This window comes from Canis lupus, chromosome 34, assembly GCF_003254725.2.
Source record: "Canis lupus dingo isolate Sandy chromosome 34, ASM325472v2, whole genome shotgun sequence".
NCBI classification, from domain to species: Eukaryota; Metazoa; Chordata; class Mammalia; order Carnivora; family Canidae; genus Canis; species Canis lupus.
The window spans coordinates 21,667,744-21,690,886 of record NC_064276.1 but is presented as its reverse complement, the minus strand read 5'-3'; the positions used below and the strand labels follow the sequence as shown (position 1 = coordinate 21,690,886).

General features: G+C 37.4%; 1 long non-coding RNA gene across 1 annotated transcript; it reads left to right on the top strand.

Moving 5' to 3' along the window:
* The first annotated feature begins 13,257 nt into the window (after positions 1–13,257).
* LOC112645822 (uncharacterized) lies at positions 13,258–22,854 on the top strand. Its single transcript, XR_003127277.3, has 3 exons — positions 13,258–14,084; positions 22,251–22,390; positions 22,647–22,854. It is a non-coding gene; the product is annotated as an uncharacterized LOC112645822 (long non-coding RNA).
* The last annotated feature ends 289 nt before the right edge of the window (positions 22,855–23,143 follow it).

Below are 23,143 nucleotides of genomic sequence, written 5' to 3'. Positions count from 1 at the left end.
GGCTGGAACCATGTCCCTGTTCACCTAGCATATGCTATCTTCTGGTCACTATGTGACTAAAGCTACTTAAGGGTAGCCTACTTGGCTTAGCTTGAGGTAAAGACCTGTGTCTCTAGCAACTAGTGGGATTTGGTAGTTGATAACAAGCTGACTCAGCCTAACTCACCAATACCTAGGCCCTTTTCACTATATCTATCTAGTTAGGCAAAGCCCAATAATACTTTAGTCACAGCGCTATTCTAGCATATGTGTAACAAGAATTGTATACCTATAGTAATTAGGCTGTGGGACAGCAGAATAACTGTTGTCCTGTCACTAAGTGAGTATGAAGCTGTGCACAATTAGACTGACTAAAGGAAAAGGGGATTGTCAATCAGTTTCCATACTTGCAGGGGGTTATAATTAGGTCTTTTGGGTATGACCCAAAAGGATGAATCTAGGGCCCATGCATAAACACTACTGGGAAAAGATGGAAGAAATAATACTTACTAGGCACTTATTGTATTTTGTGATCATAGCATATAGTTTCTGAGAGATAAAGTTGTCAAAAATAAAGTAGGCTACTTTAAAAGACATTGGGTTACACATTACTGGAGGCATTCAAACCAGATTCATGTTCAAGTTCTACTTCCAATCATCCTTCAGGCTACTCTCATTCTCTAGATCTTGGTTTTGAGTGATCCTGATTTAATTATGTTATATTTCCTAACTCATCTTCCTGCTTCTACTCTCTAGCCCTTATAATCCATTGCAGTTAGGACAGCCATTTAAAAATGTGACTAAGATGTACCTGGCTGGATTGTTCAGTAGAGTGTGTGACCCTTGATCTCAGGGTTATGAGTTCAAGCCCCACACTGTGCTTGAAGCTTATTTAAAAAAAAATAAAAATATGAACAATACCATACCTCTGCTTAAAACACTTCAATGACATTCAAATATACTTGGAATAAAAACTAAACTCCTTAAGATGCTCTAAATGGCCTGGCTGATTCCACCTCTCTGCTCTCTTTCTTCTACTCTCTTCCACGTTCATTATGCTGTTGATGTTAGGCCTTCTTTTTGATTTCTGACCAGGCCATACTCATGCCTTTCTCAGCCCCTTTGCATGTGCCAAGTCTTCTCAGTGATGTTCTTCCCCAGAACAATGTCAGTTCCATTTCATCATTCCAATCTCCAGCAAAATGTTTTCTCTTCAGAGAAATTCATCTCAACCACTGTCTCTAAAATCTAAATGTCTCTATTTGCAACCGCCAGTTTTAAACCCATTTTCCCACTGTATTTTGTCCATGGCCCCTATTATCACTTTATTTATTGGGTTACTTGTTACTACCTTTTTATTTTCCCCCATGGGAATGTGTGGTCCATGACAGGAGAATCCTTGCCTATTTTATTCACAACAGCATCCCTTGCACCTAAAGTACTGTCCAGATGGGGAAAAAAAGGAGGAGAGGGGTGGACAGAAAGAAGAAAGGGAGGGAGGGAAGTAGAGACAAAGAGGAGTTAAAAGATTTTTAATTACCTGCCTTAAGCATTTCAGTAGCCACTACATGTTTACCAACTACTGTACGTTTTCGTTTTAAAGGGTTTTTTTGTGGATTTTAAAGACCAATAAACTTATACATAATCCAATTCAGATCCCTTCTCCTCCAACCAAATTGTTTTATTCAATCACTCTGTTATAGAGATGGAGAAAAGTGAAAGCCCGTGAGGTTGACTTGCCCAAGGTCATGTGGCAGTACTGAGACAAGTTCTTTCCACTGCATCACCCTGGAATTTCTTAAACACTCCAACCAGACTTACACCTTTTCTCTAAAGAAAGCAAGAGAGAGTTCAGAGTCCTTATTTTTAAACCTGCATTAAATGGAAACCTTTGGAAGAGCAGGTGGTGGTAATGTTATGAATCTGGCTTAGCAAGGGAACACTGAGGTCATGATATTTTTCACATTTAGTAACTTCAAAAATATAGGGATGATGTAAACTTCCTAAGACTTGTTGCCAACCTAGTGATACTGGTAACTTTGGGCAGGAGGTTGTATCATTGGTCAGGGCAAAAACATGCATGGCCAATGAGCTCTCTCCCATCAAGAGAGATGCTCTGGTAATGCTTTCAGATGGCTGTCTTGGATTCACATCCTGCTTACAGTAACACTAGCAAGGTTGCTTAAGTTTCCTATTAGATACAAGACAAAAATATCCTATGATGTGAAGAAGTTGTTAAGACCAAATAGTACCCACTTCATGGAGTTGAAAGATTTAATGAGTGAACACATTTAATAATGTGCTTTGCACATACTCTGGCACTTAGTAAGTACTCATTGAATGTCACTTTTTGAAATAAAAAAAAAAACAGATTGAAATGAGAGCGAATTTGAATGTTTGATTTTCTGAGTGACATTGGGTCACTCATAATTTAGGCTATTTTGAATTCTGCTTTTGCTTTAAGCAACTCATCCTCAATGGAAGAACCACACAATCATAGGTCAGAACTTAAAGGGACATTCATAGTGATCACCTGGTTACAAATCAGGTAACTGAAGCAAAATACCACCACCACCACCAGTGACAGAGAGACTTAATCCAGGGTAGTAAAAGACTGCAATTCAAACCCAGATCATTTTTTTCCCCAATCTATTGCTTTCTTCTGTGCCCCAGACAGCAACGTTTATTGCACTTTTCATCTGGCCCTTTTAAATTTTTTTAAAAGATTTATTTATTTATTTCAGAGAAAGAGAGAGAGAGAGAGAGCAAGCATGAGTAGGGGGAGGGGCAGAGGGAAAGGGAGACAAACAAACTCCCAGCTGAGCGAGTAGTTCAAGCATGTGGGGCTCTCATTCCATTCTCTGAGAACATGACCTGAGAAGAAATCCAGAGTCCAGGGCTTAACCAGCTCAGCCATCCAGGAGCCCCTGGCCCAGTTTTAAAACTCCCTTCTACATTAAATACTTTGAAGTCCCTGAGGATGAGATATATAGCTCTGCCTTTAAGCCAGAGGCCCCCAGTAGGTTTGCATTCATTCTACCTGTCCTACTGGCAGATCTCATGACCACACTCTAGACATTTCATCACATGGGAGATCAAAACCACAGATCATATCCAAAGATACTTTCAGACATAAAATTCTGTGATTCTGTATTCCTTATGATGATTCCAACCCAGTTGATTCTTGAATGGTTTCCAAATATACTGTTTAAGATGGAAGGGAAATAGGTAAAATGGTTATATCTAAACTGATTATTTAAATGGCCCTTAAAAAGATAAGTATCAGTGATTTAGAATTCTATACAATATTTTGTTCCCAAGAAAAAAGGGTAAATGATGAGTGTCTGGAAAGGACAGAGAATTTTAACCTTACATGTGTTCTAATAATAGTTCTCTTGCTAAAATACCCCAAATTTGGTGGAGCTAACATTTTTCATTCATTAAGAATGATTCTTAGCTTAATTCTAATTGGTAGCCTGTGGTTCATTGTTTTATAAACAAACTCCCATGGATTTGTAATCAGTGCTAAGAAAACTAAAAATCATTTTGCTTGACTTTACTCCAGCAATATGCCCTAATAGTTTTTTAAAATATTTTTATATAAATTAACTAATTTTTACTACTAATTTACATAGAAACCACAAGGTGTTTTAGCTCCATTTGACTGACTTTCAGTTAGCATTTAAGCTTTAAAAGGAAAGTTAAACAATTCATTTCTGTTCTGATGGAGATGGACAAAGTTAATGCTCACCTTGTAGCTTTTAGTGATATTTGCCTGCATTCTCAGCAATGTATCAGATCAAGGGTATAAAAAGAGTGCAATAGGTGAATGAAAATCCTGGATTTGAGTCCTGGCTCTTGTGCTTTGCACATTCTCTGATTCTGAGATAGGTTACTTCCTGCTTCTGAGTTCAGTGTCTTCATGTGTAAAATGAGGGTGGAATCTACTAGATAATTCAACTCCCTCTCCTGATAAGCATCTGTCGATAAACACTAAAAAGTTTAGGAAATGGCACAATTAAATTCCTTCTACAATCCCATGTGCTGAGGAATGACTTAGCAGCAGAAAATAGCCATGTTCCCTCTCAATGTGGGTTTAGTTTCTTCCAACTCCAAGCAGCTGGACGACAAATAAGCAGATGTATTTGTGCTACTGCAGAAGAAAATACCAAGCCGCCTGTACTCCTCAGTGTCGTGCTGAGAGATAATTTAGGACTTTTCACTTCTACATACTAGTAGTCCCAAACCCTTCCAATTTGGTGTGTGTTTGTGCATTACATTTCTTGTGGGGACCCACTTCCTCCCTATAACACACAGCCAATGAGAGTGAAAATCCTCAGCCTCTCTGACCTGAGTCACTACAAGAGTTTTCCTGTCTACGCTTAGCTTCACTCTTCCTCTGTCTATTCTCATCCCTGTCCCAGGTTGACCTCTCTAGAACAAAAATCTGGCCACAACCAAGACCTGCTTAAAAAGTTGGTGGGTCCTGATTGCCCTCAGAATAAAATCTAAACTACTTAGCTTTACTTTCACCCAACCTATCTTTGTAATCTCAGTTTCCTCTCCATTTTTACCCAGACTCCCTATGTTCTACCTCCAGGAAACATATATTCCTCTTGAATACATTACACTATATTTATTAACCATGCTCAAGGCATCATTTAATCATTATCTCATTTAATCAAAGAATATACTTCAAGATAAATGTTATTATCTGTTTTCAAGGAGATTGACTAACTTGCCCAAGGTTCCTCAGTTTTCAGAGGAGTGAGCACGCCTCTGACATAGCTCTGTCTCTCTGTGCTTTTTCTACTTGCCTGTGCTTTCTTCCTGAGACATTTTGCACTTCCACTTCTTTGCACATGCTCTCTCTTCCTTCTGGAATGTTCTTCCCATTTCTCTACTTATTCCTTAGACTCATCTAAAATGTCATATTCTCTGTGAATGTTTTTCATATTCTTCTAATGGAATAAACATTCTCTGTACTCCAGGATTTTTCTTACAGACACACATAGTATTATAAATTATAATAGGAATATTTATGTGCATAGCTTAGACTACTCTGAAAATGTAAGCTCCTGGAGGGCAAGGGCCATGTTAACTCTACACCTGGCACTTAGTACAATGTCTAGAACATAGGAAATATTCATTAAATGAATGGATGAATGAATGAATGAATAAATACATATTTCTATTTTATCTTTATTATTCTCATATCCAAATTTAGATCTGAGAGAGATGTAGCAAAATCAATCTCCAAATACTGCCCAGTACTAGGGGTTGGCACAGAAATAAAACTTACAAAAGAGCATAGCTTAAACTTCAAAAAGAACTAATTTGTACTCAGAAACGTTATCCTACCCATGATAAACTGATTACTCCTAAAATAAACGGCAACCATTTTTTTTTGTAAAAGACTTAAAAAAAAAAAAGACATTTCTACTGATACCATGGTTAAAAATAGCCATTTTTGTCTAACTGGCTCAAGCATTAGTTGTCTTTCAATCTTTGAGCTAAATTGACTTCCAGTCTTTCTGTGAGGATAGGTAGTGGTGTTTTCTTGCATGAATTCATATTTAGGCAGAGGGTTGGGTGTGTTCCATGGTGAGCACCACATTTTTAGTTTATTACAACATCAATAACAATTACAAAGACACAAGCACATGGCCCAGTTTAAGGCTTTTGTGGAAAGCATTCATGCAGTCACACAGTAAGACTTTTCCAGATTTATTCAGGCATGCCTATTTACCCACTGAAGGAAGAAAACTCTCAGCAATTTAACATGCCAAGTAGATATCATTCGTATGGAAACTGCCAGCTATTTTAGAGAAGGTAAATAAAGGTAAATCAATGCCAGCCAATTGTGTTTCACATTTTTGAGATGGCGTTAATGAAAGAGAAAGCTCTCTTTTGGTAGCATTTGTTACACACACAGAGGCCTGCAGGCCTCTCAGTTCCCCTCCAATGTCACTCCTGTCTAGGCCTTCCCATCTCAGTCTGAGCAAGGAGGGCACAACAGCAACCACCATGTTCCTAACTCTTATCTATGATTTGGGGGCTAAAATAATATTCCAAAACATGAGTTGTATCATGTTACAAGTTTTCATATGAATATAAAATAATTTACCCTCACTGCCTAGAATAATGAAATAAGGCTTTTAAGGACTATTTCACTTCAAACTGACCCTCCTCCCTCCCAATAAACTCCTACAATACTACATTCTTAGAGACACAGCTCAATTATCACTTTCCCAAAGAAGCATTCTAGCTTCAATGCAGATGAAGCCTTTTTTCTGAATAACCCTATTTGTTTGTTTGTTTGTTTGTTCGTTTGTGTGCTTTGTATTGAGTTCTTGCTTATAAATTGCAAAAGCCCCAAGGTCAAAACCCCATCCTAATGAATGAACAAATGGTTTTTTTGTAGTTAAACATACCTAAAGAAAAATTTAGGTATGGCTGCCTTTTCCTCATAGAAAAGCCTCTGATCTCAAAGTATAATCTCAATAGGAAGATTCGAGTCAGGTTGTGGGGAAATATCATGAAGCTATAAACATTAAGAGACAAGAAATCACGTCATAACAATGGACCACTTTCATGATTCTAAATGTGTTTTCAGAATTCTGCTGGTTCTTGGTGATCTATCCAAAACTAATTTTATAAATTTAGCAAGCTAGCCTTGTAAAGATTTTTTTAAGGACATGAAAAAAAGATGAACTTCTTGGATTGTAAAATTATTAAAAGTGGTTGCTGTTGTTTTTCAAAATGATCCTTTCTCTTCCTATCTCTCAGAGGTCTTTTGGAAGCACAGCATCCTCAGTGTTTCAAGTTACAGTTGAAGAAACAGGTGCAGAGAGATTAGTTCACCCAAGTCCATGGGGGCAGTAAGTGGTAGAGAAACAATATGAAAGTAGGAGTTTGATGTTGGAGTTTGACACTGGACTCGTGTTACCATCCCTTGTCTAAGCTACTCTTTCCACTGCCTCCCTCTTTAAAGAGACTATTCATCTGTTTTCTTTGTTCCTCATGGAAGTAATCTAAGAAAGCTTAAGACAGTTCCCAAACTTTTTTTTTATTTTTATTAGAGATTTAATCATTTATTCATGAGAGACACACAGAGAGAGGCAGAGGGAGAAGCAGGCTCCCTGCGGGGACCCGGATGCGGGACTTGATCCCAGGACCCTGGGATCACGACCCAAGCCAAAGGCAGAGGCTCAGCCAGTGAGCCACCCAGGTGCCCCAGCAGTTTCCCAAACTTAAAGTCTGTTTGAGAGCCTATAATCCTGGAATGTATTCTTAGGATTTTATGATATATCTTTCATATTTGTGCGATCTGTCTTATCTAAGATGTATTTTAGTCTAAAATATTTTCCAAGTTGAAATAGCAACTTCCTAATTTTGCAAAATCTCTTTATATTTATTTAATCACCAAGAGGCATTGCATATTTATGAATTATTTAAAAATCATATCACTGATATGGAGTAAAGTAAGGGAAGTCAGGAATTAAGGCTGAGTGAGAATGTTTCCCCTTGACAGCTGTCAGTGGAGCTGGAAGAAGGATTCACACAGTCCAAGACTGAAGCCCAAACGTTGTTTGTCTGAAAGAACAGTCTTACCAACTCTATTTATTGTCTATTGTTTTTCTGTTTCCTAGTCCAATGGTAATTGATTTTATCTTCATTTAATCCTTTCTACTACTTTTTTCAAGTTCATTTTGTTGGTGTCTTTCTAACTTTTTGTCTTTTATGCTTGGTGACTTTCTTTCTTGATTGGTAATGAGAGCGTTAAGAAATAGTCTGCCTTTGAGTATAGTTTTGTCTCTGAATCATAAATAAATTATTATGGTTACTGTCAGGTATGAATAAGTGATGGTATATCTACATGATATTATGCAACACTTAAAACACTTCTAGATGATTTTTATCACAAGCAACAAAAAGTTATAAAGCATGTTATACAGTACTGTACCAATTTTTAATTCACTTTTATGCTTAAAATACACTTCAAGGATATTCACTGGTGTTTATCTCTAAATGGTGGTATTAAGCTGCATTTGTTTTCTTCTTTGTGACTTTATGTTTTCATTTTTAACATGATTGATAGTTATAATTACTTAAATTTTTTCTATTCAATTTTCTGACATGTTTCTAAAAGATGATTAAGATAATAATGAACAAAGGGGTGCCTGGGTGGCTCAATTGATTAAGTGTCCCACTCTTGGTTTCGGCTTAGTTCATGATCTCAGGGTCATGGGATTGAGTTCCACAACAGCCTCCATGCTCAGCAGACAGCTTGCTTGAGATTTTTGTCTCTTCCTCTCCCTTTGTCCCTCCCAATGCTCTAAACAAATAAACAAATAAATAAATAAACTCTTAAAAAGACATAAGGGTAATAATGAACATACATAGGAAACGCTTATGACATTAAATTTTTAAAAAACACTTAAATATGTATATAATCTAACCCTGAAAAATTTAATTACACAGATAAAAAATTAGAAGTAAAGAGATACAAATATAAACTACTGTGTTCTTAATTGGGAAATCATGAATTCATTTTACTTTCTTCAGTATTTTTCTAACCTTCTGCAATGAAATAAAATGAATATTACAAGAAGAAAACGAGAAATAGATGTTATTCACTATAAAACTTTGCCCCAGAAAGTTGTTGGTTTTTGTTTTGGGATTTTTTAATTTTTGTTTTTGTTTTTTGGTACATGCCCACATGACCTCCAGGCTGTTCAAAGAGGATTCCAGCTGCTATTCCTGCTTCTTTCTTTGTCTGTCTCTCATTCTATTCTCCACACTCCTGATAGGTTCTTGAGAATCACTCTGTATCATTTTCTAATCACAGGGCTCCCCTGATGGGAACACTTCAAAGATTTTTCACCACCTCTGAAATGGAATTTGAAATTTTTGACATCAGCAACCAAGCTCTTCATTTTTAGACACAGAATATGTGTTTATGCTTATACTCACTTTTTTCTAAACAAACTCTATATTCAGGTCAAAATAACGCCAAATTCAACTTTCTGCTTGCAAGGACTTGAGTCCTTGCAAAAATAATCCCATTTTTAAAATAACACCATTCCCCACTCATATCAAAATGTAATAAGAATTTTCTAGACCCTTTCTGATTGCTTTTGCTGGAATAAGCAACTTGCTTATATCTTTTTATGGCCCTTACATCATACTGCCTTCAATTAAGTCATTTGTGTTAATGTACATGTTATGTATCCAAATAAATTATCTTGAATATAATTCAGTACATGTATATTTCCTTATTAGTACTTTTTGAAGTTCTCTGTCTTATCCAGCTGTATGGGGTCACTATCACCATTATATGGTAAAAGCTTACATACAGTAGGTACTTAGCAAGAAAAGATTGGAAGGCATTAGTAAAGAACCATTTTCTAAGTCATGCCGATCTTAAATCTGGGTTGTTAATTTTGTTTTCTGTTTTTGCTTTTGAATCATCAAACAGTTATAAATCTGAACTTTCTAACCAGAATTGTGTAAGACTCCTTTCCCTACTGGAGAGGACTGTGAGGAACTGAGTCCATTCCATGAAGCCAAAACTGATAGAAAATGTCTCTAAGTTAGAAGTATGGGTGACGTGAGGGGTGAGAGTTGATTGTGTGTTTGGGGGAAAGATGCACCAGGAGGATGTCCAATGAGCAAATCAGCATTATAAGGACAGAGGACAGAGCCAGGTGATAGAGACTAGAGAGCAATGACTGGTAGAAGACTCTGGTAAGTCAAAAAGTCCAATCCTCAGCAAACATATGAGAGAAGCGCTTTTGCCTATGGCTGCCCTTCATTCACATGCTTCCATGGCATGATGTATAGAGGACTTAGTAGCACTTGTAGGACCAGTAATAGTGAGGTCCCTTTGCATTTATTTTTCACTTCCTTGCATATTAATAATAAGACACATGTAGCTCTCTCTAAAAATCAATGAAACCATTTTCAGGACTTAATGAGCCTTTCCAGTTGAATTAAAGCTGGTCTGTTCTTGGGATTCAGAAATATAAAACCTTGAAATCCTGGGATTGGGCACAAGAAATAAAGGGCAAGGGCATTTGGTTCAAAATATCAGACACCAAAATAGAAGGGGGTGAATGAGTAGCTCACTTCCTCAGGAATGATCCTCCTCACCTGTCCCACAGACAGTGTCTGAATCTGCAAACAGAAACTGAAGGAATCGATTTTTCTAAAGCTCTTATAGATGCTGCAGAACTTCCTTAGAGCCCATCTCAAAGAAATAGTAAGATATTCTCCTTCTGAATAGAAGTCAGCACAAATTTGGTACAAGAAGATTCTAGACCCTTGGAGACCTCTGAAGTCAAGGTGGTGGTATAGGTAAAGATGGATCCCAGGGAAACCCAGTTGGTCTCCAGAACCAAGGAAGGGGAATGTTAGCAGCTTCATGGTAACACCCCAAAGATGCTAGAGCAGGAAAGCAAGTAGTGATAGGTAAGATGTGATGAAGGTGAACCAAGTTCAGAAACAGAAATGAGGGCAACCAGGGTGGCTCAGCAGTTTAGCGCCGCCTTCAGCTCAGGGCCTGATCCTGGAAACCAAGAATTGAGACCCATGTCAGTCTCCCTGCATGGAGCCTGCTTCTCCTTCTGCCTGTGTCTCTGCCCCCCTCTCTCTTCTTTCTCTCTCTCTCTCTCTCTCTCTCATGCACATAAATAAATAAATAAAATCTTAAAAAAAAAAAGAAACAAAAATGAGAGATATTCTTTGGAGGTTCCTGGACACAATGGGGAATTACTTAGGAAGGATTGAGGTTTTCTAATAGGGATAGCAAAAATCAATGATTAAGAAGTGCTATCATTAGGCAGCTGTTATAAGTTAAGGATTTGGAACCAGAGAGCCTGCCTTTGAAGACCACTTTCTAGCCATGTGGTAATGGGCAAGAGATTTAACCTCACTGAGCTGTGATTTCTTCCTCTGTGACATAGGGATGGGAGACACAGGTATGGCTCTGTATTCACTGTATTCACTAATCTGCCTTAACCTATAGTGAGGTCAGCTTCTCCCCTTATATCACACTCCTCTCTCTAACCTCACTGGATCCCTCCTAAGGAGCAGGAATTCTTCATCTAACTGGCCAGAACCCAAGAGGGTCACTGTGAGAAGCAACAGTCTTTTAAAGTTAGATTCCATGACCCATTGTTTTTCACTCTGGGTATCCCTTTAGGAAGCTGACCATGTTCTGTGCTTTGTCCTAGCCTCTATGCACGCTGAAGGCTGGGTTAGAGTAGATGCTAGGTCTGCTTCTCCTAAGCCTCAGGCCTGAACTGTGCTCTCCTTTATGGGCTTTCCCAGACATTAATAATATCAGCACTTTCCCATTTGGCTGCCGATCCTTTGGTGAATATGCTCTTTGGCTAGGAACTCTGGAGAAGAGGAGGGATGAATGGTAGGATTTGGGCAATGAAGCAGCCGCACCCTAAACCACACCCAGAATGCATCATTGTGCCTTTTTATAGGATTTTGGAAGGATTAAGTAAGAGAATGCATGTAAAATGCTAAACACAGTCCCTGGCATATAGTACCCACTCAATAAATGTTAATTATTGTTAATAATACACACAAATCCTAAATCCATCAGCTATTCGTACCTGATTATCGTACCAGCTCCCAAGTTTTGGGCAAAGTGCTTTAGGGCTGAACACCTGAACAAAATAGGTTATCTTAGCTTACCATGAATTTTCCTCCTATGGATTAATAAAGGAGGAAGAATTTCCTTTGAGGAATGCCACTTGATCTTCTTTCATTCCCTCTGTGGAATGTTCTGGTTATGCACATAACTACCTATACTTTGGCCTTTGGGTAGCCAGTACTGTTGAAGGGATGCAAATGCAAATTCCTCAGACCTGCCTTGACAAATTCTGCCTAATGAATCATCCAAGTAGGGAGTGAGCTAGATCTTCTCAAAGAATTTTCCTTTTTATATTAAAAGATCCTCTTAGATTTTTTTCTTGCAGGACTAAAGATCAGAGTTGGGAGTAAGAGACTAATACTCAAGGAAAGGATCTAGTAGAGGCAGCTCTGAAAAGTAGACCCTGGCAGAGTGTTGGGAGGCCAGAAGTGGAAGAGGCACAGAGGCAGCCACTGCCTCTTTGTGATGGGATTTAGTGAGTAGGCACCAGGAAGCATTGCTGTGTAATAGCCAATATTTAGTTTTCCCCTTCTGGCTTGGCAATTCCCTTTTGTTGTCTTCATGTTTTTGATAGGCATTTTAAAGCCTCGTGCTCAATGCTTAGGGAATGGCAGAGGAGGTGCATCACATCCATTCTTAGGGGAATCAGTAAGGTGCAAGGACAAATAACCCACCAAAGTGGCTATGAGACCACAGAGGGTGAACCAAAGAGCTAGTGACTGCTGAAGTCTGGGTAATAGAATATAGAAGCTTTTCTGAAGAATATTACTCCAGTTACTTCTGGAGGGGGAGATTTGTCCAGCAACATAGATTGGGGCATCCTTCATTCTCTTTAGCTGTAACTCAACAGGGTAATTTGAAAGGATAGAGAACTTGCACAATACGCTAGACAGCCAGAACTGAGCAGTATAGACCAGTCTTTGGAGGAGTGTGACCAGCCTCTTGTTCCCTCATCTTACTCTCTCTGACCTTGAATGTGCCTTCTTCACTCTCTAAGCTTCAGCATCCTCCTCTGTCAAACAAGGGTCAGGGTGCATCACCTTTAGATATCTTTTGACTCTCAATACCGTTGACTATGTTATCTTATATTCAATCAATCATTCAATGATTTTCAAGTTTGCCGTGTTCGGGTACCACAACATACAAAGATGAATAACATGGTCCCTGAACATGGTCCCTGAACTCGAGGGTCTACGGGAGTGAGAGAAATGCATAAGTAGATGATTTCCATGCATTTTAAATGTGCATGCAGGGTGCTGTCGAGCATAAAGGGGAGATGGAGGCAATCCAAGACTGAGGCTGCTGGGGATAGCTCCCTAAACTTAACGTACAAACTGATTCTTGAAGCTACCTCCAATTGTCCATTCGAATCATGCACTCCCTTTCCTCAATTTCACGAAACATGGTAAGTACAGGAGAGAGAACTCTTCTTGCTGATAGCCTTTCTAGAACAAATACAAATTAGGGAAGACCAGGTTGCTAAGCAGTAGGAGCCATTGAAGTACATCAGTGGAATCCAGAACCAGCATGGTGACAGCCAATGAGCTGGTTTTCAGTTGACTTGAGTTCTGATTCTGATAGCCACTTACTTTGTCATGGAACTTGGGAGAATTCCAGAGACCATTTGGAACCTTGTTTTCTTCATCAGTGAAAAGGAAATAATACCCTTGTGTGGCTCCCCCAGAGGGCCGTCATGAAAACCAGATGAGGTATTGGATACGGAGGTGCCTCACAAGATACATGGGAGCTCCTCATTGGTGAGGTATATATTCTGAAGAGTCTGGTCCTCCTTTAATGGCACGAAGACAATGGCTGATGTGGGGAGGGACCCTTGCAAAGGAGCAGAGTGTATTTTACTAGAATGAGAGTTCCCATCAATCACCTAAACCAGTAGGAGATCACAGTCCCAGGAACAGGATGACAGAGAATGGGATTTTCCCCCAAGTAGCTCTACAGACCCATAAGCCATCAGCCAGCGTGATGTGGAAAACAGGGACAGCCGTGGGTGAAAGACAAGAAGGAAGGACAGTGTCAGCAAAGGTCAGGGTGTCGCACATCAGTCACCGTGACAGCTGCCGAGGCTCAGAGGGCTACAGAGCATGATGAGGATGGCCACTGGATTGGATTCGGACACATTCCCGAGGCTTTGCATCACATGCCCAGGATGGTGGTCTTTGCTCATCTAAGCTCATCCTCCTACTCAGCCTCCCCGAACGTGTGCTTTCCAGGCTGCCGTATCTGCTTTCCTCCCAGAAAGGATTACTCATCTGCACCCCCGCAGCCCTGCCATCAACACCAGGATTGCTTCTGCCTCCCCTCTGGACCACGGGTTATGAAACACAGAAGCTCCACACGCAGATTCCCTGGAAAGTGGACAGGGCTTGTATAGCATGTGCCTCACATCCCAGTGTATCTAACACTTCATATCTCATTTGTACGTATTTGGAGAAGCAGAAAAACCTGCTAGAAAGGGGGCTGGATTGTGAGCCCCTTACCTCAAGTCACCTGAAGGGGACAGAGTAACTTATGATGACTAGCTGCTGGGTGGTGTGCTAGGATTGCTCCCAGATTTTTGAAATTTACCTCAGAGCTATTTTTAAGATGGATATTTTTAATACTACGTTTCAGATCAGCAAACCGAGGTGGAGAGAGTGTAGGTAACTTGCCCAGGGTCACCCAGGGATTAAGTATTGAAACTAGAAATCCAACCCAAACCAGGGCCACTAAAAAGTCCATGCCCTTGGCCATGCCCTCTTCTAAAAGAGGAGAGCACTGATGTTGTCTGGGGTCCCTTCTATGTCCAAAATGCCATGACCTTTTTCAGCTATGTGCTCTGGGGGTACTTTACTTCATTTTTTTAAACTGTAAGGACTATTTGTATCTTACTATCCAGTATATTTTTTTTCTTCCTGGAATATACTAGGTACACAAAAAATGTTAGCTGAATTGAATTGACATGAATTTTTGAAGACTCATTTCCTTTGTGTCTAAAATAATGACAATGATCCCTACATCACCAGTCCAAGGAAGTTATTATGAGGCTCAAATGAAGTCCTGTGTTTAGAAGCATGTTTTTAAAATATATAATTGTGATACTATATGAATATATTATTATACTATTATATGTAATGTGCATGCATACAGGTAAGTATATGTGTCATAACTGTACTCAAGGACTATAATAATAAAAAAAAATACTTAGCATCCAGAAAGAGAAAGAAATATTGCCAGAATTCTGGAAGTCTCATTGAGCTCTCTTCTGGTCACTAGCACTTTACCTTAAATACAACCACTTCCCTGACATTAGAAGTAAATATTCTCTGCTTTTGTGCGATACTTTTTTAAAAATATTATTTATTTATTTATTCATGAGAGACACACACAGAGAGAGAGAGAGAGAGAGACAGAGTCACAGGCAGAGGGAGAAGCGGGCTCCATGAAGGGAGCCTGATGTGGGTCTCCATCCCGGGTCTCCGGGATCATGGCCTGTACTAAAGGCGGTGCTAAACCACTGAGCCACCCAGGCTGCCCCTTTTGGTGGGAATGTGAACTGGTGCAGCCACTCTGGAAAACTGTGTGGAGGTTCCTCAAACAGTTAAAAATATACCTGCCCTACGACCCAGCAATTGCACTGTTGGGGATTTACCCCAAAGATACAAATGCAATGAAACGCCGGGACACCTGCACCCCGATGTTTATAGCAGCAATGGCCACGATAGCCAAACTGTGGAAGGAGCCTCGGTGTCCAACGAAAGATGAATGGATAAAGAAGATGTGGTTTATGTATACAATGGAATATTACTCAGCTATTAGAAATGTGTGATACTTAATGGGATAATCCATATGCCTTCTTATGTCTGGCTTCTTTGATTCAACAACTTTGAGATTCGCTCATATTTGATATAATTTTATATTATGTAAATGAAATCTCCAGTAGGGTCACAGAAAGTACCTTGAAACTCTCATCCCTGATATTAAAGAAAGAATTGAAACATTTAGTACAAAGAATTACAAAATCACAAACTCCAAGAATAATATGCATAATGACTTCCTTTGAAAATAGTCTTCTTCCCTAATGCCTTTGTTGTAGTCCATGATTTCAGAAAAAACTTGGAGGGTGGGTATACCAAGATTGATTTTGAAATGGTGTGAATCCTTTCAATCAATCAAAAAAGCAAAAACTTAAATAAAATAAAGCAAAAATTTTCTTTAAAAAATTGATGACAGGTAAGTTTTGATAGTTTGTTTCAGCTCTTGTTCATTTCAATTGCCTTTAGTCATCTCTTAAATTTGGGGAAGTATATTTGGCAACTTTGTTGAAAGTAGTTTCCTTCTCTCATGTTTTTGATATGGACATTGATGTAAAATTGCAGAAAATCGAATCTAGAAGGAGCCCTAGATGTTATAAAGTCCTCCCGTTGTATAGATGAGGAATTGTGATGATGAAGTGGCTTGCCAATTCCAGTTGCAGGACCGGTACAGAACTTGGGCTACTTATTGAACCTAGAATTCTAAATACTTTCCAATTAAATTATCTACAGAAATTTAATGAATGGGTATTAGTGGCTTATCAGCATGCATACTATTTACTACTAGTAGTTTTGTTTTCTTGCATTAGTTCTATTTTTTTTTCCTGCTTATATTTTAAGCTCTGTTATTAGGTAAATATACATATAGGTTGTTATGTCTTCTAGATGCATTTGCCTGTTTATATTTATGAAACATTCCACTTTGCCCCAGGTAATATTTCTTTTTCCTGCAGTCTGTCTGAAATTAATATAGCCACCTCAAAAAATTTAAGACATGTGTTTATATGATATATCTCTTTTTCATCCCTTTATTTTTGTAAATGTTTTTTTCTAAATTCTGGAATTTATTTTAGATACAGAGAAAAGTTGTAAAAATAATACAAAATATTTCTATATATCCTTCACCTAGTTCCCCCTAAAATTAACATCTTATATAACCATGGTACATTTATCAAAATTTTAAAAACTAGCATTGGTACATTACTATTAACTAAATTCCAGGATCTGATCCATTATATGGCATTTATTGATCATTACTCTTTTGTTTCTTCTGGTGTTTCAAAATTTCTCACTTTTCTTTGTTTTTCATGACCATGGCAGTTTCGAAAAGTACTAGTTGGGTATTTTACAGACTATCTCTCAGTAGGTGTTTGTTATATGGCTTTTTTACAATTACGATACATTTTTCATGATTATAGGGTTTATTGTTTTTTTGAGAGGAATACCACAGAGGTGTAGTGTATTCTCATCACATTATAACAGAAGGTTAATAATAGCAATGACTTATCACTGGTGTTCTTAACTTTGGTCACTTGATTAAGTTGGAGTCTTTAGATACTCCCCTGTTAAGTTACTATGTTTTGCCTTTCATACTTTATTATTTGGAAGCAAATTCCTAAGCCCAATCCATACTCAAGAAGACGGAAATTAACCTCCAATTTCTAGAAGGAGGTGCATCTACATATATTACTTGAAATTCTTTTGTAAAGGTTTGTTCCACCTTTCCCATTTATTTATTGGTTTAATCATTTATACATGGCAATATCCATGCAGCATATTTATTTTCTGCTTTCAATTATAATCCAACATGGCATTATTTGATTTTTTTTTCTTGTATATTTCTAATTTTGACCATTGGGAGGTCTTTCACACTGGCTCCTGTGTCACTTTGACATCCCCCCCCCCCGCCCCCCTTTTAAACATTTCCTTACTTCCTGGCACCGCAAAGTGTTCTGGGTTTATTTTGTTTTCCCTGAATTAGGTCTAGAATTAGCAATCTGCTTAGGAAATGTGACTCCTTTTATATGTAGATCTGAGTTTCTTACCTATATCATTTTCCCTCTGCCTAAAGAATTTCTTTTAATATTTTTTTCAGGGAAGATCTGCTGGCAATGGATTGCCTTCAGTTTTTGTTTCTCTGGGAAAATCTTAATTTCTCCCTCACATTTGAAGCTTCATTTCTCTAGATACAAAATTATAAATTGGTGATTTTTTTTTTTGCTTTGTTTTTCCTTTCAACACAAAAATATCATCCCACTCTCTTCTAGCTTATATGATTTCTGATGACAAGTCTGCTGTAATTCTTATCTTTTTTCCCTCAATAGATAAAATATTATTTTTTTCTGTCTTCTTTCAAGATGTTCACTTTTTCTTTGGTTTTCTGGGTTTGAATATAATATGTATAATATGCTTAGTGGTCTATATAAATGTATGTGTGTATGTTTGTTTATCATTTATCCTGTTTATCATCCTCTGACATTCAGGCATCTGTGGTTTGGTGTGTGCGACATTAATTTTGCTCATTTCTTAGTCATTATTACCTCACTTTTTTTCTTTTCTACTCTCACTTTTTCTCTTCTGGTATTCCAGAAGTAGTCCCATAGTTCTTGATTGTTTACTTTTTTCTTTTTTTTTTTTCTCTATTGTCTATATTCTTTCCTTTTGAATTTCAGTTTGAAAAGTGTATATTTGCCTACCTTAAAGCTCACTGATTCTTGAACAATGTCAAATTTAGTGATGACCCATCAAAGGCAGTCTTCATTTCTGGTACAGTGATTTTAAAAAAAAAAAAATTTCTAGAAATTCCTTTTGATTCTTAGTATTTCATCTCTCTGCTTACATTTCCCAACTATCCTTGCAAGTTGTCTACTTTTTCTTTAAAGCCTTTAACATATTAATTATAATCATTTTAATTCCCTATGTGATGATTTTAGTATCTGTGTCATATTTGAGATGGCTTTGAGGATGGTTTTTCTCTTCAGGCTATGTTTTTTCTTGCCTTTTGGCATGCTCTGAAGGCTGGATATGTTTTATTGAGTAATAGAGACTGAGATAAATAGGTCTTTAGTGTGAGGATTTGTGTTAATCTGGCTAGAAGTTGGGCTCTTTTAATGTTTGCTGTATCTGTAAGTGCCAGTAGATTCAAATGCCTTTAGTGTCCTGTAGGCTTCCTTAAATATTCCTCTTCAGAGAGAGTCTGTGTCTTGCAGCCATTTTAGCTGTAATCCACTATTATTGTGCTGGGTCCCTGTTGGTGTGATGGTAAGGTGTGTGGTAAAGGAACTGTTTTATAATACTCTGATTAAACTTTTAGTCTTTTAGTGGATCTGTGTGTCAGGACTGTGACCTCCACAGTTGTTTCTCCAGTGGCAGATCTTGTTTGTTTTTCCAACCCCTGTTGTGTCTGTTTTATTATCTTTTTCTCTTAGCTGAGACAGAAGGCTGAAAGGAAAAGGAGTGGAAGGAATTCTCTTACCTGAGTTGGGATATGGCTCTGGAAAAGTCCTTTCTCCTGAACAATAGGCTTTTGTCATGAAAGTTCTGAGTATACTCCACAATGATTACTGGTATGAACTGAATTTTCCCCCATCCCAAATATACATTGAATTCCTAACTTTCAACACCTGAAAGCACAGACCGTATTTGGAAAAAGGGTCTTCACACATGCAGTCAAGTTAAGATCAGATCATTAGCGTAAGTCTTAATCTTCTAACACTAATATTCTCATAAGAAGAAGGAAATGTGAACACAGATATACAGAGACAATGCCACGTAATGGCAGAGACAGAGATTGGAGTGATGCAGTCACAAGTCAAGAAATACCAAGGACCGATGGCCACCATCAGAAGCTAAAAAGAAGCAAGGAAGGATTCTCCTCTATATATTTCAGAGGGAGCATGGTCCTGCTAACCCCTTAGTTTCAGACTTCTAGCCTTCAGAACTGTGAAACAATCAATTTCTATTGTTTCAAGCCACACCCATTTGTGGTACCTTGTTAGGGCAGCCCTAGAAAATTACTACGATTACTCTTCCCCTCCCTTGATATACCCACAGAAGAACCTTTCTTGAAACTTCACCATGGTGAGCTGGTTGGGTTTCTGGATGTAAAGCTCATAAATTTTGGAGGGGTCTCCTTAAGACTACATGGCCTAGCAGTTTTTTAGTCTTGTGCCAATCCACAATCTCTAGCAGGTCATCAGAATTACTAGTTCAGTGTTCCTATAGGTTTATGGCTCCAGGGGCCTCCCTTTAGGTAGATAGATCTTAGCTACATCTCTCTGGATGCATGTGTCTCTCCAAATATCAGAGTGGTAGATTGTCCTGTTTCCTCAGTTCTCTGATAGGTCCAAGAAAAGCCATTGAATGTCTAGCTTGTATCTTTTTCTCGTGGTAGTGATAAAATGAACTGAAACAGGAAGTTGAAAAAGTTATTTAGAAATTAAGATCTGAATTTTAGGTATGTTCATGCTATTCATTTATAATATTTTTATTTTTAACCTACATTTTTTAGATAGTTTATATCTACATATCTTATAAACTTTTCCATATATTGCTAGTATTTTCTCATTAAACAATCACTTTCTTTAAAATAAATTTTAAAATGAAAAAATATATTTGTCCTATCATTAATCATTTCTGGGTCTTTTCTTCCATTGTGTAGATCCAAGTGTCTACCTGATTATATTCTTTTGCCTGAAGAACTCCCATTAATATTTCTTGTAGCACAGGTCTGATGTCAATGAATTCTCTTAACTTTAGTTTGTCTAAAAAAACAAAGTCTTTATTTCAACTTCATTTCAAAACATATTTTCAATGTATATAGAATTCTAGGTTGATCTTATTTATTTATTTATTTATTTATTTATTTATTTATTTATTTTTTCTGTTTTATCACTCAGTAAGGCATGACCTTTCTGTGATCTCTGCTGAATGGCCAAAGTATTCAATAAGGCCTCTCTACTTTGGCCAGCTTGAAGTTGAACAACACCCTCTCTAAGTTTTGGAGTCATTATTTTCTAAGTCCCAGGGAGTTTCACCCTACACACATAAAGCAACAGACATAAAGGGATCCTTATGAATATTTCTAGAGTAGCTTTGCCTAGTAATCTCCACTAATTCTAAACCCCTCAATTTCCCAGAACTACATTTTTTTTTTCATAAACTCAGCAAAACTGTTTTTTGCTTGGGTATTCCCTACCTGTACCACTATCTAAAAAGTGCTATCAGGTAGAAATCTGGGACATATTATACGGCTTATTATATTTTTTCCCTTTTCTGTCAGGTTCATACTCCTGTGTTGCCTGGAGTCTAACAACTAAAATGAGTTGCTTCATGTATTTTGTCTGGGTTTAGATTTGCTTATGAAAGAAGGGAAAATACACTAGTTACTTCTTTGGAGTTGGAAAAGGAAGACCCCAAAATGGAATTTTGAGGCAAGATAATAGTCATAAATTCATACTTATTTAAAAGAAAACATTTATATTTTCAAGATTCATTCATTATATCTAACAAATATCAGGACTAGGCTTAGGCAATTTCATTTTCTATAGTACTGAGAAAGTAACTTTTCATTTATTTCATGAGACTTAATACCCTACTTAGAAGAAAGATGGTAGAGGAAGGAGAAATATTTCAATAAAAGGAATTTTGAGAAGAGGGGAAAGAACAGAATATGTATGAGTTCTGGTGTCAGTATTCTTGTTTCTTTGTTTTGTTTCTGTTTTTGCTTTACTATCAGAACTGGCAACTTAGTGGTAATTTTTAGAGGTTTTAGAAACTTTCCACTAGGATAGAGGAGCCTAAGAACATGGAAACTCTAGGATATGACTTTAAAGACCTTCCTAGAAGAACCCTAGCCTGCAGTTAAGCACCACTTTCAGAACTGCAGTATAGGTGTAAGACCAATGATAAGGAAATGGTGTCTGCTAGTGTGAAGGAAAAATGTCCTGAGCAATGATCTTGCTTCTTTAGTCTCTGTGGGAAAAATCTGCCTACTTTGGGAATGGGACTGAAAGATATCAAAAGAAAATTAAGTGGATGGAGTCCTGATCCTCAGACACTAGCTTGTTTCCCAATTGTGAAAAAAAAATAAGACAGAACAAGTTAATACCAGTCCAAATTAGCAGAAACCACCTGACTTCACTGACCATAACAGTAAAAAATATAGGAGATGCTACATCAAGTTGCATCACCCTTACAGCACTGAGGCTACTTACATGACTTTTTTTTTTTCCCCACCATACATCCATATCATTTTGGAGAGAAGACAGGATGGAAGTAGCAGACTAGAAATTTGAAGAACTAAGCATATTCCTAACTCCTTCAAGCAAAGACTGAGTTATCTAGAGAGAATGCTTAAATTATTAAGTCTGTCTAAAATATATAACTGGAATTGAACATATTTATGATATGTCTCATGCATAGGTATTATAAATCATGTAAGACATACTATAACTTTGTATGGAAACTTAGCATTCTTGACAATTTAATTAATTTGATGCCAAGTTCAGTTATTTCAATGCCAGTGAAGATATGTATGTGTTGTCTAACTATTCTATAATATGATACACTGAGATAAAGTTTAGGTATTTTGTTCTACTTATAACTCTGATCATAATACCTCCATCAATTAGATATTATTATCTTTATTTTAACACCGAGGAATTTAAAATACAAAGAAATGAAGATGTTTTTCAAGGTTATTCAGTTAGTAAAAAGTAGAGTTTGAAGTCAAATCCATCCAAGCTTTCTGTTCTCAACCATTTCATTGCTAAATATTATCTTTTTTTTAGTGAGAGAGAACTATGCAGCTTGCTCTTTAGGATAATTAATCCTGGAAAGGTGTTAAACAAGCATTGGATATATGAAGACAAAGATTATAAACTCCACAACGACAAAAACCATGAAAGTTTTGCTCTTCACTGATTCCTAGGTACAATGTGTGTGCTGTATAACAGTTTTCAACAAATATACATTAAAAGAAGTTAGGAAAGAAGGGAAAAATATTTAAAAAAAGAAGACAAAGTAGGGGTTATATGTAGCAGTATGAGTTGTTTAGTAGGACATGTTGATATAGCTCTTTTGATCAATGCTAGGAAGCAGAGTTCACCAAACTCTGAAATCCTAGTTTGAACTACTAAAGGACAAAAATTTGTGAAAAGCCCATATTTCTTCATATCTTTTTCCAGCCTGCAATATGGTTGGAAGATGGGAACACTCATCGCCATGAAGTTGCCTTGATGATAGAAGGTCACAGGTACAAGTCATGCCGATAGAGTCTGGATTCCTAATGATGGTGGATATACCATACCAGCTCTCAATGTAATTTCAAGCTCAATCTGAACTTCTTTTACAGAGAGAGAGAGAGAGAGAATGAAATAAATGTCTACCTTTTTAAGCCAATATTACTTTGTGGTTGTTGTTATTTGTAGTTGAATCTTTTTCTAGACAGGTTAAGATAAGACTCAGAGATGGACTGAGAATCATGTATAGGCTAAGGGTATCTATTAAAAAATACACTTGCTAATTTTTAAAATGTTAAATATTTTTAAGCCAAGTATTTCTGTATTGAACTATGTAAATCTAAGTGGTCATAGCCAATGTAGGTATTTGAAACATCTCTTTCCTAGTCACATAGTTAAACCATATTCTGAGCTTCCTTTGCAGTTAGTATGTCCATATGACT